The 15,636-nt window shown below is 41.1% G+C and overlaps 1 protein-coding gene across 2 annotated transcripts in view; it reads right to left on the bottom strand.

Annotated features, from left to right (window-relative positions):
* SLCO5A1 (solute carrier organic anion transporter family member 5A1) overlaps nt 1–15,636 on the bottom strand; it is a 155,025-nt gene that overhangs the window by 89,909 nt on the left and 49,480 nt on the right. The gene's annotated exons all lie outside the window — the stretch shown is intronic.

Raw genomic sequence — 15,636 nt, 5'->3', positions numbered from 1 at the left:
TTAGAATCAAAGAACACCTCACAATGCATTTGGTTCATTGTTAATTGAGGAATCTTACCTAAAGGTTAATAAATCTCCTTAAATGGCATGAGTGAGAAGGTCAGAAAGCACTAACCCACAGTTGAATTAGAAAAAATTTTAAAGCACACCTAAAGGGGGAGAGCAGAGAAGGCAATGGCACCCCACTCCAGTACTCTTGCCTGGAAAATCCCATGGACGGAGGAGCCTGGTGGGCTGCAGTCCATGGGGTCGCTAAAAGTCAGACACGACTGAGCGACTTCACTTTCACTTTTCACTTTCACGCACTGGAGAAGGAAATGGCAACCCACTCCAGTGTTCTTGCCTGGAGAATCCCAGGGACGGGGCAGCCTGGTGGGCTGCCGTCTCCGGGGTCGCACAGAGTCGGACACGACTGAAGCAACTTAGCAGCAGCAGCAGCAAAGGGGGAAAGAGGTTACTGTCAGTAGATCAGAAACATCGTTCCATCCAAAAACATGTGGTCACCAAAATGGGCTAATAGCAAAATAATAATAATGAAAACAAATACATTGTCAAGTCTTTATATTGTTCCCACTGCTGTTATTGAAATTTTAAAAAAATAATATATCGCTGCAGACTTTCCTGGCAGTCCAGTGGTTAAGATTCTCAAAGCAGGTGGTATGAGTTTGATCCCTGGTTGGAGAACTAAGATTTCACACGCCTCTCCCTGCAGCCAATACATCAACACATAAATTTTCAAAAATAAATAAATAATATATTGCCAGTTTTCAAATTTTGAGGTAGAATATGAAATTCCTTGAAAGTCACAGAAAAATCTAGCCACACTCCAAACATGTGTTTACCCTGTTGAAACTCAGTTATTTGGGGACAAATCAATAAACACCTTTAAGATACTCCTGTGCATAAGGCATGATCACAAACTCCGGTGACACATGCCTCTCCTTTCTGTTGCTATCATGCATCTTCACCAAAGAATCAATAAGTGCTCTGTCATATCCTTTGCTGCTGCTGCTAGGTCGCTTCAGCCGTGTCCAACTCTGTGCGACCCCAGAGACAGCAGCCCACCAGGCTCCCCCGTCCCTGGGATTCTCCAGGCAAGAACACTGGAGTGGGTTGCCGTTTCCTTCTCCAATGCATGAAAGTGAAAAGTGAAAGTGAAGTCGCTCAGTCATGTCCGACTCCTAGCGACCCCATGGACTGCAGCCTTCCAGGCTCCTCTGTCCATGGGATTTTCCAGGCAAGAGTACTGGAGTAAGGTGCCATTGCCTTCTCCACGTCATATGCTTTAAATAGTGCCCATTTACCAGAAAGCAAATTTGAACTAATCAAAATCCTGACTTTATCAGCTGCACCTAAATAAGCATTGAATAATCTTATACTTCCTGTCACTCATAACTACAGATGGTAATTTAACACCTGCTCACACTTTTCTCACCATTTCAAAAGAGAAAAGCACAGTGTTTATGTATTTTACGGCATCATCTGCTTGTAACAATAAGACATTAGGCTCTTAGACTTCTCCATCTGTGTTTGGAAATGGAGAAGGGAGGCACAGAGGAAAGTAATTGGCATTCTTTTGGAAGTATGCTTTTCATTAAATAAAATTAGAATTTTGATAAATATCTTGTTAACCTCTCTGTTTATAGCCTAAAACAGAACTCAAGAATAGCAAGTACTTTTTCCGATCAGGTATCCCCATAAGCATATGAAGATAAGATTTATGTTTACACCTCTAGGCAAATCAGCGCCATTTACAACTCAAAACTGTAATGAGGCCAAAATGTGACATGAATCATCTCCCCAAAATAGTTCCTCTGCCGTGAAAGAGACTGTCTTACAAACACAGACGGGGAAAAGGGTATTTCCGCCACACTGTTGATGCCTGGGGCACTTGCGTGCAGCATCTTGAAGTGCCAAGAAGCCATGTGCAGACTCTATGCTGGCAGGACCATTCGATCAGCAGTGAATGGAAAACCAATTAAATAATGTTCACCAAAAAACCCTAATTCTTTGCAAAATGTAGATCAAGATTTTTTAAATTCACCTATAGAATCAGAAAAATTCACTTTTATTATATAGCAAACAATGTTAAGTCCAATGGAATCACTCTCATTAACAGAAATACACATCAATACTATGTATAAACAGATAACTAATGAGAACCTCCTGTACAGCACAGGGAACTCTACTCAGTGCTCCGTGGTGACCCAAATGGGAAGGAAATCCAAAAATGAGGGGATAGATGTATTGTATAACTGATTCACTCTGCGGTACAGTAAAAACTAACAACAGTGTAAATCAACTGTATTCCAATAAAAAATTTTAAAGAAAATAAATTACTATTGAATTGAAAAAAGTAAATATGGAGATCCATCAAAGAACTCTTACAATGCATTCAAATTATGATCTATTTTATTAAATTGCAATGTGCATACACTTTATATAAAAATTTGTAAATGATGAAACATGCCTTTATTTTATAAGTTGAAAAAAGACAGAAAAAAAAACTCAGAATTACATATATATACTCCACATAAAACGATATGACTATATTCTGCTTTACTATTGATACATATTCTAAAATAACTATATGGTATACATAGATGTATCTTTTTATATATTTATAAATATATATCACTAAAAGTATATATGTACATATAACTTACTGACATGATCCCATTTATTAAATAAATCATTCTAGCCACTCAGTAAGAGGTATGAAGCACATAACCCCAGGATGTGCTCAGTTAGTCAGTTGTGTTCGACTCTTTACAGGCCCATGGACCATACCCCACCTGGCTCCTCTGTCCACGGGATTCTCCAGGCAAGAATACTCGAGTGGGTTACCATTTCCTCCTCCAGTGGATCTTCCCAACCCAGAGTCTGAGCCCACATCTCTTGTGTTTCCTGCATTGGCAGGTGGATTCTTTACCACTAGCACCTTTTCACTTTCATGCATTGGAGAAGGAAATGGCAACCCACTTCAGTATTCTTGCCTGGAGAATCCCAGGGACAGAGGAGCCTGGTGGGCTGCTGTCTATGGGGTTGAACAGAGTCGAACATGACTAAAGTGACTTAGCAGCAGCAACAGCACCACCTGGGAAGCCCTACCCCCAGTGTACTTTTCAGTAAAATACTGTGTACGTGGACCATTAGTCTCTGTCTCACCGCGGGAATCTATATTAGTAAATCCTGCTGGTTCTACCATCAAATCAATTCTAATATGCAGCTCCCTACCTCCACCCTGGTCCAAGCCACCATCATCACTTACCTGGAAAATTGCTTCAGATACCAGACAACTAGGGACAGACAGCGCCCACACCCCAGAGCCCTCTGAAATTATTCAGACTAGTCAATCCTACACCTGCTTACCTTGCCTAACTCATTCTTCTATGGGGAAACCACAATCAAGGCTCTAGCTCACAATCCCTCCCTCTCCCTGTAAATGACCCAGGTGCTTCCTCATGTGGTTCCTATGGCATCACATGCACACGTTCTCTCTTTAAATGTTTGTTTATTTGGCTGCACTGGGTCTTCGGAGAAGGCAACGGCACCCCACTCCAGTACTCTTGCCTGGAAAATCCCATGGATGGAGGAACCTGGTAGGCTGCAGTCCATGGGGTTGCTAAGAGTCGGACACGACTGAGCGACTTCACTTTCACTTTCCACTTTCATGCATTGGAGAAGGAAATGACAACCCACTCCATTATTCTTGCCTGGAGAATCCCAGGGACGGGGGAGCCTGGTGGGCTGCCATCTATGGGGTCGCACAGAGTCGGACACAACTGAAGTGACTTAGCAGCAGCAGCAGCAGCAGCACTGGGTCTTAGCTGTGACATTCAGGATCTTTGATCTTCGTTGCGACACAATGAATCTTTAGTTGCAGCATGCAAGCTCTTTGTTCCAGGACAGAATCTAGTTCCCCAACTAGGGATGGAACTCAGGACCTTTGCCTTGGGGGAGCAGAGTCTTAGCCACTGGACCACTAGGGAAGTCCCATGTGCACCTCTTCTTGGTAACCGTGAGTAGAAAACTATCTTCTCAATGGTAAGTAAGTAAGTAAGTGAAGTCGCTCAGTCGTGTCCAACTCTTGTCTCCTAATCTATTGGCCTCACTAAACCTCAAATTTTCCATTAAAACACTATATTTTAGAACAATATCATGGCTAAAGAATGACTATGTCCCTTGTTCCCTATCCCTTGCCTCTGGCTTCTCCTTGGTCTGGATCAGCTTCCTCCCTTTCTTACCAAGACAGAGAGTTTCCCCATCGCTTGTTCATTGGTCACGGACTTAGATACTGAACCTCCTGAAGTCATGATACTGTTCCTCTCTTCTCTTACTATCTCCTCACTGCTCATCTACCAGTTCTGTCCTCACCTGACCCCTAACCTGTCTCCTATAGTTTGGGTGTTATTTCTCTCCTGACTCTGTCTTCATCTCATATTACCCAGTTGTGCGTTGATGTCTTCCAGCAACGCCCCCTCAGACTTGATCTGTCCCCAGAATCTCTGCTTCCCTGATGCCGGCTGCATGGACACTCCCTAGTCCTTTTTTCCAGAACATGATATTTATCGCTTGACTTCTCTGGTGGGTCAGACTGTAAAGAATCCACCTGCAATGCAGGAGACCCAGGTTTGATCCCTAAAGGAAGGAATGGCTACCTACTCGAGTATTCTGGCCTGGATAATTCCATGAGCAGAGGAGCCTGGCAGGCTACAGTCCATGGGGTCACAGAGAATGGGACATAACTGAGCGACGAACGCTCAGCTATAGCTCCCTGGCCCTCAAGTGCTTACAGTCCCTGTCTATCAAAGCCTGGCTCCTTCCCTCTGACCTCTGGAAGCCCCAGAAATGTCTGTCCTTGGATGTCACATGAACTATTAGCTAGTGCTGCCACTGGAACAGGTGTGTATTACTGCTACGCCTCACTTCTTAATCTTTCCAACTAGGCTGGAGGTTCCTCAAGGGAGTCAGCAAGAACTACGCATTTCTAAAGCTTCTCCAAGACCTAAAACACAAAATAATTCACACAGGAAGCACTGAAGTCAGTCCAGTGCTGGGAACACAATGCTGGAGTTAAACTGCTTCAGGTTAGACCTCTGCTCCCCCTGCTTCTGTGCAAGAACAAAAGTTATTTATTTACCCTCCACTTTCCTCGAGGCAGTGGCGGAGGTGGTGGGGACAGGTGTTAAATAAGATTATGTGCATAAAGCGCACAGCATATAATGAAAGTGAAAGTCGTTCAGTCATGTATGATTCTTTGCAACCCCATGGACTAGTCCATGGAATTACCTAGCCCAGAATTAACTAGTCCATTCTTTACCAGCTGAGCCACAAGGGAAGTCCAGGGCATACAATAAACACTAAAGAAATATTACATTGTATTTTTGTGTGCTGAAAGATGACCTATTCATTCTCTAATAAATATTAATTTTGTATATACCAAACATACATTATTTAACAGAAGGCATACTTAACGTTATAGTACCTTAAAAAAAATGTATGGACATTTTCTGGAATAACTATCCACTGTTGGACAGATGGGAGTGGGAAGAGGGAATATCTAGACCTTTCTTTCCTCAGCAGCAAAGAACAGCAAAAGAAGGGCAGCAAAGAACAACTTCTGAAGCTGAGCATACGTCTGTGCTGTGTTGCGCTTAGTTGCTCAGTCATGTCGGACTCTTTGCGACCCCATGGGCTATAGCCCGCCAGGTTTCTCTGTCCAGGGGGGATTCTCCAGGTAAGAATACTTGAGTGGGTTGCCATGCTCTCCTCCAGGGGATCTTCCTGACCCAGGGATCAATCCCAGGTCTCCCACATTGCAGGCGGATTCTTTACTATCTGAGCCACAAGGGAAGCCCGAGAATACTGGAGTGGGTGGCCTATCCCTTCTCCAAGGGATCTTCCCAACCCAGAAATCAAACCAGAGTCTCTTGCATTGCAGGAGGATTCTTTACCAGCTGAGCTACCAGGGAAGCGCCAAGCACACATCTCTATCTGCTGTTCTTCTTCTTCAATAACTCTTAGGGTTTTTCTAATGATTCAGAATATAGCATGGATTCACTGCAGAGAAAGCCCTCAAGAGCACAAAAAATAATTGTTTTTTAAAAATCTTCCACGATCGCTACCATCCACATAATGGTATCAATTGTGTTACATTACTCATAGCTGTATAAATTTTTTTAAGTAGCTGCAGTTATACAGAACCTATTGCTCCATGTTTTTCACATAATATCTCAGATATTTCCTATGTCAATAAATATTTCTCAAGAATGTTTGTTACAGCTAAATGGTGTGTCACCATGTGGCCATGACATACTTCACTTAAAAATCCCTTCCCAGGACTTCTCTGGTGGTCCAGTGGCTAGGAGTCCACACTCCAAACGCAGGGGGCCCAGGTTCAGTCCTGGGTCAGGGAACTGGCTTCCCTCAGGCCACTACTAAGAGTTTGCATACTGCAAATAACAATTTTGCATTACAATAAATGAAGATCCTACATGCTACAGAAAAATAAATACATACTTTTAAATTCTAAAAATAACAATAACAACAACACGTAATCCCTTCCTGATGCCAGTGTTTCCCTATCACAAGAGTCTGACTGGGGTTATAGCTCCAAGATCATATGAACAGTTTGGAACTTTGTTACTGTGTGTGTTGCACAAAACCAGACAGTCATAGCCTGGGGATTACAACCCCAACCCCAAACCAAACTGAGCCATGTACTTTTGGGGACTTAAGAAGTCGCACCTGATGGGAAAGAGCCCCCCCTCTTCAGTGGAAGGAATAGCTTTCACCTTGACCTTGGACATCACAGCAGGTTTGGCCGGGACAACTCTTGAGGAATTCCATGGACAGAGGAGCCCGGCAGGCTACAGTCCATGGGACTGCAAGAGTCTGACATGACTTAGTGACTAAACCACCACCACCACCACTCTTGGGGAAAGCTGACCAGCAATAACTTAAGAACTGTCACCTCATCTGCTTCTGGCCATCTTTCCTTCACTTATCTGTTCACCAGCTTTGTTATCTTCAGATCCTCCATTTTGATCTCCTTAAATTACTTTTACCCTATTCTGTAATCACTTATGCTTTTTATGTAAAAGTCCATTAGCTTCTATTTTTAATCCCATTTATCTTCAAATTTTTAATGTTTCTCCTGCAGACTTAACCTTTATTATAATCTAGTATCTCTTTCACATCATTAACTCTTTTACTTTTTGATCTTTATTTTTTTAATGCATTTTATCTTTGAAATATTTTTCATCAGGGTTTTAATTTTTAATTAACTTTAAAGTTTTTTTTAATTATGTATTACTTTTTATTTCTTATACCTTAAGAAAATTTTCTTACTACTGTAGTTTATTTATAGGAGGCAAAGGCTCCCCTCCTAGAACAGGTCCTATATCCACATTCTTTAGGCACTTAGGGGAAGGTCAAATGTTCTTCCTGAGTCTTTTGGGCCTTGATTATTTTCAGCTCAAAACAATCCACAGGCCAAAGAGATGTTTGAAGTGGTAAGTTTTGCTGCCCTATACCCTAAATCCCAAGAAAATACTCCAGAAATCCTCACCATGAGACTCACTGGACCTGGAAAACAAAAGAGCCCAGTCAAAACTCTATAAGATGCTGGAAATTGATGCTGATAACGGTTTAGGTTACATGTTACACCTAGGCTCAGTCTCAGGACCTGGAGTTGCACCCAGAATGCGCCCACACAGAGCATTTTGCACACCTGCTGAAGGTCCTCCAATGACCACCAAACTCATTTGGGACATAATGACAGGAAGTGGCCCTCTTGAATATGTTTGGTGGCACAGTTACTACTAAAACATGAAGTATTTCCTGCCATAACAATATAAACAAGGATGTCACAGTCATCAGCGATTCCACCCCTCCAATGTGAGTGGAAGAGCCAGCTCATTGGAAAAGACTCTGATGCTGGGAAGTACTGAGAGCAGGAGAAGCAGGTGACAGAGGATGAGTGGTTGATGGCATCATCAACTCAAAGGACATGAGTCTGAGTAAACTCTGAGAGATAGTGAAGGACAAGGAAGCCTAGCGTGACATAGTTCATGGGGTCGCAAAGAGTAGGACACGACTTAGCAACTGAACAACACAGGGCACTCGGGAAGGAGAATACCTGTGATCCTACAGCCATCAGGCTGCAGCCACTCCTAACGGTGAGCCCCGAGGGAGCTCAGGATGTGAGAAACAAAGGATACCAACCTTGTAGCTGAGATGCATATGAAAGGAATGATTTCAGAGAGTCCAGACTCTTGCATCTTTCCATACATAGAAAAGTGCTAAATTCCTTAACTTGGGATATCTGGTTTTCTTTAATTCACAAAGATACTTGTGATGTTCAGACTACCTGCCCTTTGTTGCCAATTTTTATATAACCTGTTTGTTTCCTTCCCCTTCCACCCCTGTCCTCCAGCCTCCCCGAAGCAGTTCTCTCCGGGTCTCTTGAGATACTGTCTCCCAGGCTTGGAGACCTAAAAATTCCCACAGAATAAAATATAACTCTCAACTTTTAGGTTTGGAATATTTTTTAAAGTCAACACTACATACAACAAGAGGACATGAAAATCAAGCCACACTATACTGCCATACAGCAGCAGTGACACCAACTGACATTCAACTTGCAGTTTCTTGAAAATTAGCCAAGGTACTTTGTAGCACCAGAGCATCAGGTCAAAGGAAAATATCCCCTCACTCATGCTTCCACTCACAAGCACAGACAGATAAGAAACTTTTGATCTCGGTTATTTTGAGCAGTGGTGTTTTTTTTTGTTTTTTTTTTTAAGTGATTCAGTTATTTTGACACAGGCCTGAGAGCAAAAGAACAGCTGCCACAGCCGTTAGGGGAGAGTCTATCACTGTGCTAAGACATCCAGAGAACATCTTAGGTCACAGATGAGAAGATGAGGGAAAGGGCTTTATGTAGATCCCGAGTATTTTTTCCTCATGATCATAGTAGCTAGTTGAAATTCACTATCTTCCTTTAGAAATATTTTTCAAAGTCCTAGGTTGGCCAAAAGGTTCATTTGGGTTTTTCCATACCATCAGAAAGTAACACCATTTACAGCAGAATCAAAAACTACTTAGAAATAAATTCAATAAAATATGTGCAATATCTGTACACTGAAAATTTTTAAACATTGCTAAAATTAAAGAAGACCTAAAAGGAACTGATGAGCAACCTTTAAGGCCTTCCCAGGACAGACACCCCTTCCCACCACCACCATGCCCTCTGATGACCTTTCTCTTTTAAAAAAAAAAAAAAGCTATAGTCTCCCAGGCCTCCAAAGTCTGGCTCAAGAATTAAATGGATGTGAACTTGTAATGACAAAAATAGCAGTTGGGCCAGGAAAACTGTTGTTTTACAGATGCTAATACTCCCACCAAATGGAAGAAGTTAACTACTTGATGACTGTGAGCACTCAGCCCCCAGACCTACTGGGGCCTGAGGATTGATCCCGTTAATCCACGTGATACCACCCTGTTACCTGACCATTAACTACACAATTGTGCTCAAGTCGATCGCATATCCTGCCATATCCCTCCCTCACCTTTCCTTTAAAAATGCTTCCCTGGGGCTTTCCTGGTGGTCCAGTGGTTAAGAATCCACCCTGCAACGCAAAGGGCACCAGTTCAATCCCTGGTCTGGGAAGATCCCACATGCCATGGAGCAACTGGGCCCATGCACCACAACTACTGAGCCACGTGCTACAATACTGAAGCCCAAGCACACTAGAGCCTGTGCTCCACAACAGAAGTAGCCACCACAATGAGAAGCCCGCACACCACAAGAGAGTAGCCGCAGCTTGCCGTAACTAGAGAAAGCCTATGCGCAGCAACAAAGACCCATTTCATTTGTAAAATCCATCTTTCCAGAACTGGCAGTTTCTCAAAGATTCAATTTCTAAGAGCATAAACCCCAAGGAATATTTCAGTTGAACTATGAAAAGAGAATAACTATCTTCCAGAAAATACACTAGGCACTTTCCATCTTCCATCTACTCAACACTAACAACTTTGTGGGGGGAAAAAAATGTTATTCATTCCCAATTTACAGATGAGGCAGCTGAGTCCTCAAGCAGTTAAGATCAGCAATTAATAAGAGCTAGAGTCAAAATTAGAACTTGGCTCCATCTGAAACCAAAGCCTATCTTCTCTCTGTTTATGGACATGTCTCCAAAATACAAAAAAGCAACAAGAGTTTAATTCTAAGAAGTATATAGGAGAATTCCCTAGTGGCCCACTGGTTAGGACTCTGCACTTTCACTACCAAGGGTGTGGGTTCAATCCATGGTCGGGGAGCTAAGATCCTACAAGCTGCACTGTTCAGCCAAAAAAAAAGTGGGGGGAGAATATAATTTTCTACTATTGAACAAATTAATCCCACTAGAGCTGAAAAATCTCAAAATATTTTTGGAACTATTAGTAGCAGGAGTTTCAGAAGCTGTCTAGAGGAAAAAGAAACTCACTATTTAGATTTCCATCTCTAGTTTCATTCCTAACCGGCTGCCATAAGGATGGCAGAGAAACCTACATTATCTGAAAAATACCTTCCAAATATGTGGTATGACATTTACTTGGGTAATTACAGTACAGACTCAGAAGAGCACACCAGCTGTTGAGCAGATTAAATTTACCTCCCAGGGATGGGTAAGTCACTGCCAAAAAACAGCTTCCAGGTAAACAGCCATAGGTATGACACAACGCCTGTTCGCTGTCCAGGCACTCGAAGAAACATGATTCTCCCAGGAAGGATCCAAGTCCAGAGAAACGCTTAGACATAAGTGAAATTACCTCGTGTACAAAGGTCCCCACCCTCATAGGCATCATCAGGGCCATCCATTGAATTTTATAGACATTCATCTGAAATAGACTTTTTACGACACCTTTAATGTTATCACCCACCCACACCAATCCACAAGTATTGATTCTATCACAGTAAGACTGCTTACACTAGGGCTTGCTATAAAGCTTCTTCTTATATTTGGAGAAAGGTTTATAGCCAAAGTCTACAGCCACTGACAAGAGAACTATTACCAAAAGATAACACTGGGCATTTATTGTATGTAAGATAGTGCGCTAAACCCTTTGTAGGTATCTTCTCACTTCATCTTCACAGCAACCTTATAAATTAAATGCTATTATTATCTTAATTTTATGTATTTACTTTGGAACCACCTCATTAGTGAAGGGATAGAATAAATTCATCCCAATTAAAAGATAATCCTTGACTCTTTGTTATCTAACAATAAAGAAGATAATTTATCAATAAATACTTTTACTAAGTTATTATGCCTAAGCTTTTTGTGTTTCTTCCTCATACAACACTATAACTTACAGCAATAAATTTTCATTGGGATGTTGGTTTACAATGTACTTTTATGAGAAAGAAATATGGGAAATGACCAATCTAACATCAGGCATTTTGTGTTAAAATAAAAAGCAATGTTCAGTGCTGTTATAAGAAGACAATTATGATTCAATATTCAAGTGGTTTGTAAGACCATCAACTTCAGAATCAGTTGTCTGTGTAGGTCTCTATCACAGGCTGACTCTGTGATCTTAGAAAAGATACTTAATCTTTAGACAAGTTTCTTCATCTATAAATAGGGAATCATGACTTCTCTAATTCCAAGAGTTCCTGAGGGGATAAATGAGACAATGACACAAAACTCTAAACACTTACTAAGTGTTCAGTCAATGTCAGCTGTAAAATTATCACTATTAGTACTTATATAATTATATCCAACTTCATAGTTAAAATTACAATTCTGAGCAATACAAGATTTTAAAGTATCTTCAGAGCTACCAAAGGATGATGATGTTATATTCAGTATCACTTTAGTGTTAAGTGCATTTTATTATTTCCAAAGTCTTTAAGTATGGAATGATCATATCTGGTTATCAGATCATCAGCATAGTCAATTACCCCAAAACACCTTATTCCTTAATCATTAATCAATTGGTAGTTACTTGTTGAAGTTATATTGTATGAAATATCTGGTGTTAAATACGAATGATAAAAAGAACCATGCCCCTTCTTGAAAAAAAAAACTATGGAGAACTCTTCTTGTCAGGAGCAAAATGCACGAGAAACGATAACTGGCAGCATGAGACATAAGCACAATGAAGTGGTCCCAATAAAAACCAAAAGAAGACTTAAGGGGAGAAAACATGGAAAAAAATTAACATTTGTTAAGTGCCTCAAATATGCCAGCAAATTTGGAAAACTCAGCAGTGGCCACAGGACTGGAAAAGGTCAGTTTTCATTCCAATCTCAAAGAAAGGCAATGCAAAAGAATGCTCAAACTACCGCACAATTGCATTCATCTCACATGTTAGTAACGTAATGCTCAAAATTCTCCAAGCCAGGCTTCAGCAATACGTGAACCGTGAACTTCCTGACGTTCAAGCTGGTTTTAGAAAAGGCAGAGGAACCAGAGATCAAATTGCCAACATCCGCTGGATCATAGAAAAAGCAAGAGAGTTCCAGAAAAACATCTATTTCTGCTTTATTGACTATGCCAAAGCCTTTGACTGTGTGGATCACAATAAACTGTGGAAAATTCTGAGAGAGATGGGAATACCAGACCACCTGACCTGCCTCTTGAGAAATCTGTATGCAGGTCAGGAAGCAACAGTTAGAAGTGGACATGGAACAACAGACTGATTCCAAATAGGAAAAGGAGTACGTCAAGCCTGTATATTGTCACCCTGCTTATTTAACTTCTATGCAGAGTACTTCATGAGGAACGCTGGACTGGAAGAAACACAAGCTGGAATCAAGATTGCAGGGAGAAATATCAATAACCTCAGATGTGCAGATGACACCACCCTTATGGCAGGAAGTGAAGAGGAACTCAAAAGCCTCTTGATGAAAGTGAAAGAGGAGAGTGAAAAAGTTGGCTTAAAGCTCAACATTCAGAAAACGAAGATCATGGCATCCGGTCCCATCACTTCATGGGAAATAGATGGGGAAACAGTGGAAACAGTGTCACACTTTATTTTTGGGGGCTCCAAAATCACTTCAGATGGTGACTGCAGCCATAAAATTAAAAGACGCTTACTCCTTGGAAGAAAAGTTATGACCAACCTAGATAGTATATTAAAAAGCAGAGACATTACTTTGCCGACTAAGGTCCGTCTAGTCAAGGCTATGGTTTTTCCTGTGGTCATGTATGGATGTGGGAGTTGGACTGTGAAGAAGGCTGAGCACCAAAGAATTGATGCTTTTGAAGTGTGGTGTTGGAGAAGACTCTTGAGAGTCCCTTGGACTGCAAGGAGATACAACCAGTCCATTCTGAAGGAGATCAACCCTGGGATTTCTTTGGAAGGAATGATGCTAAAGCTGAAGCTCCAGTACTTTGGCCACCTCATGTGAAGAGTTGACTCATTGGAAAAGACTCTGATGCTGGGAGGGATTGGGGGCAGGAGAAGAAGGGGACGACAGAGGATGAGATGGCTGGATAGCATCACTGACTCGATGGACGTGAGTCTGAGTGAACTCCGGGAGTTGGTGATGGACAGGGAGGCCTGGCGTGCTACAATTCATGGAGTCGCAAAGAGTCAGACACGACTGAGCGACTGAACTGAACTGAACTGAACTGAAGTGCCTCCCCCTTGATTTTTAAACACAATAATCATCCCAACAAATATCTGAAAAATAAGTTTAATTAGTTTCTGCTTTACAGAAGGAGTCTTACCTTTGAAATGTTAAGGGATATACCCAAGTCACAAAACTAGCAAGCAGCAGATTTCAGCCAGTCTGTTTGACCCCAAGGACCACATACACTGCACCAAATGGCCTCCCACATGATTTAAATGAAACCACCACTGAAATCACTCTTTACACTCAACAAATACCAAGATCAAAGCATTAAAAAAAAAAAATTAAACCATCCTCAGTGTTCTCCTGGCAGAAAGATATTGATTGTATACAACAGCCAAATAAGAAAACAGAAATATCAACACAAAGTCCTAGGCTTTAACAAGAAAATCCTGAATTATCGTAGGAGCTATTATAATTTTCAGAGCAAAGCTATCTTTGAGATGTTTTCATGAATTTACTATGTTAAATTTTCCAATTTATTCATACACTTTATCAAGCTCTCAAGGACACTTCTGGAGAAGGAAATGGCAGCGCACACCAGTATTCTTGCCTTGAGAATCCCGTGGACAGAGGAACCTGGTGGGCTACAGTCCATGGGGTCGCAGACTTAGACACAACTGAGGCGACTTAGCAAGCATGCAAGAACATTTCTAGAGTAAAATCATCACTTATAGAGCATGAATTTTTAGACCTGACTGGAGATCATACAGCTGTTATGTAATATTTAATAGTTCAAAATGAGAAGTTAATATACTTCTAAAAATACCAAAGAAACTAGCAGATAAAAATGTCAATGGTGATCATCAAAAATGCTTTGAGTTCTGTCTAATTCTTTCATACTCTTCTTAAGAGTTCTGCATTTTGTATCAGGGATGGACTGAATAAATAACATCATTTTATATGTGGCAACCCTGTTTTATATTTCAGCCCATTCTCAATGATACAGATTTATCACTATCTTATAAACACCATGACCCATCCATTTCTCAGTTTTCAAATGCTTTCAGGATGTTTCACCAATATGTAAATATGCTGAGGGGGTTGGGGGGAAACCCAGATACTTCCTAGAGCATTTTAATAAATCATAATTCTGAGCTGTGGGTAGTGATCTTCAGTGCTTAAATGACAGCATTTAATTAATATTATACACCAAGTTTTCATAAATTTCATGCATCTTTGCAGCTCAGTTAATGAAGTTTTGGTAATGTCATTAATTGGTAAGAAACCTTAAAACAATTAATTACTGATTCTCCTCAACAGAGTAGAATCTTTTCATAATTTAGACAATATACTCACATGCGCACACACATACACAAACCAGAAATGGAAAAGAAATGGAGAGCTTAAGACATATATCTGGCAATGTGAAAATCCTCGAAAAATGATCTTGAGGACTTATTGGCTGTCCAGTAGTTCAGACTCTCCACTTTCAATGCAGGGGGCATGGGTTCAATCCCTGGTCAGGGAACTAGATCCCACATCCCGCAGAACGAGGCAAAACAATTTTTTTTATCTTATTCATTAAAACAATTATCTTGCTTAGAAATATCTAGATAATTGAGGGAAATGGCGTTTCTGTCAAATATTTGGGGGAAATATCTGAATTAAAGAATACTTTAATTACTCAAATAGCCTAAAAGAAATTATGTAAAAGACTTGACAACCTCAACTAAACGACTATTCAATCCAAGAAAACAGTAAATAGTTAAGGATCCATTTCTTTGACTATTCATGATTTCAAAAGTAAAAGTGAAGATTCCTTTAAAATTTTGTTGTCCATTCTTAATCGGCTATGTGTTATGTCGCTTTAGCTGTGTCTGACTCTTTGCAATCCTAGGGACTGTAGCCCATCAGGCTCCTTTGCCCATGGGATTTTCCAGGCAAGAATACTGGAGTGGATCTCCTCCAGGGGATCTTCCCAACCCAGGGATTAAACCCTTGCCTCTTACGTCTCCTGCACTGGCAGGCAGGTTCTTTACTACTAGCGCCACCATCAGCTATAG

Source organism: Capra hircus, chromosome 14 (assembly GCF_001704415.2).
Source record: "Capra hircus breed San Clemente chromosome 14, ASM170441v1, whole genome shotgun sequence".
Classification (NCBI taxonomy): domain Eukaryota; kingdom Metazoa; phylum Chordata; class Mammalia; order Artiodactyla; family Bovidae; genus Capra; species Capra hircus.
This window is presented reverse-complemented; position numbering and strand designations above follow the sequence as displayed.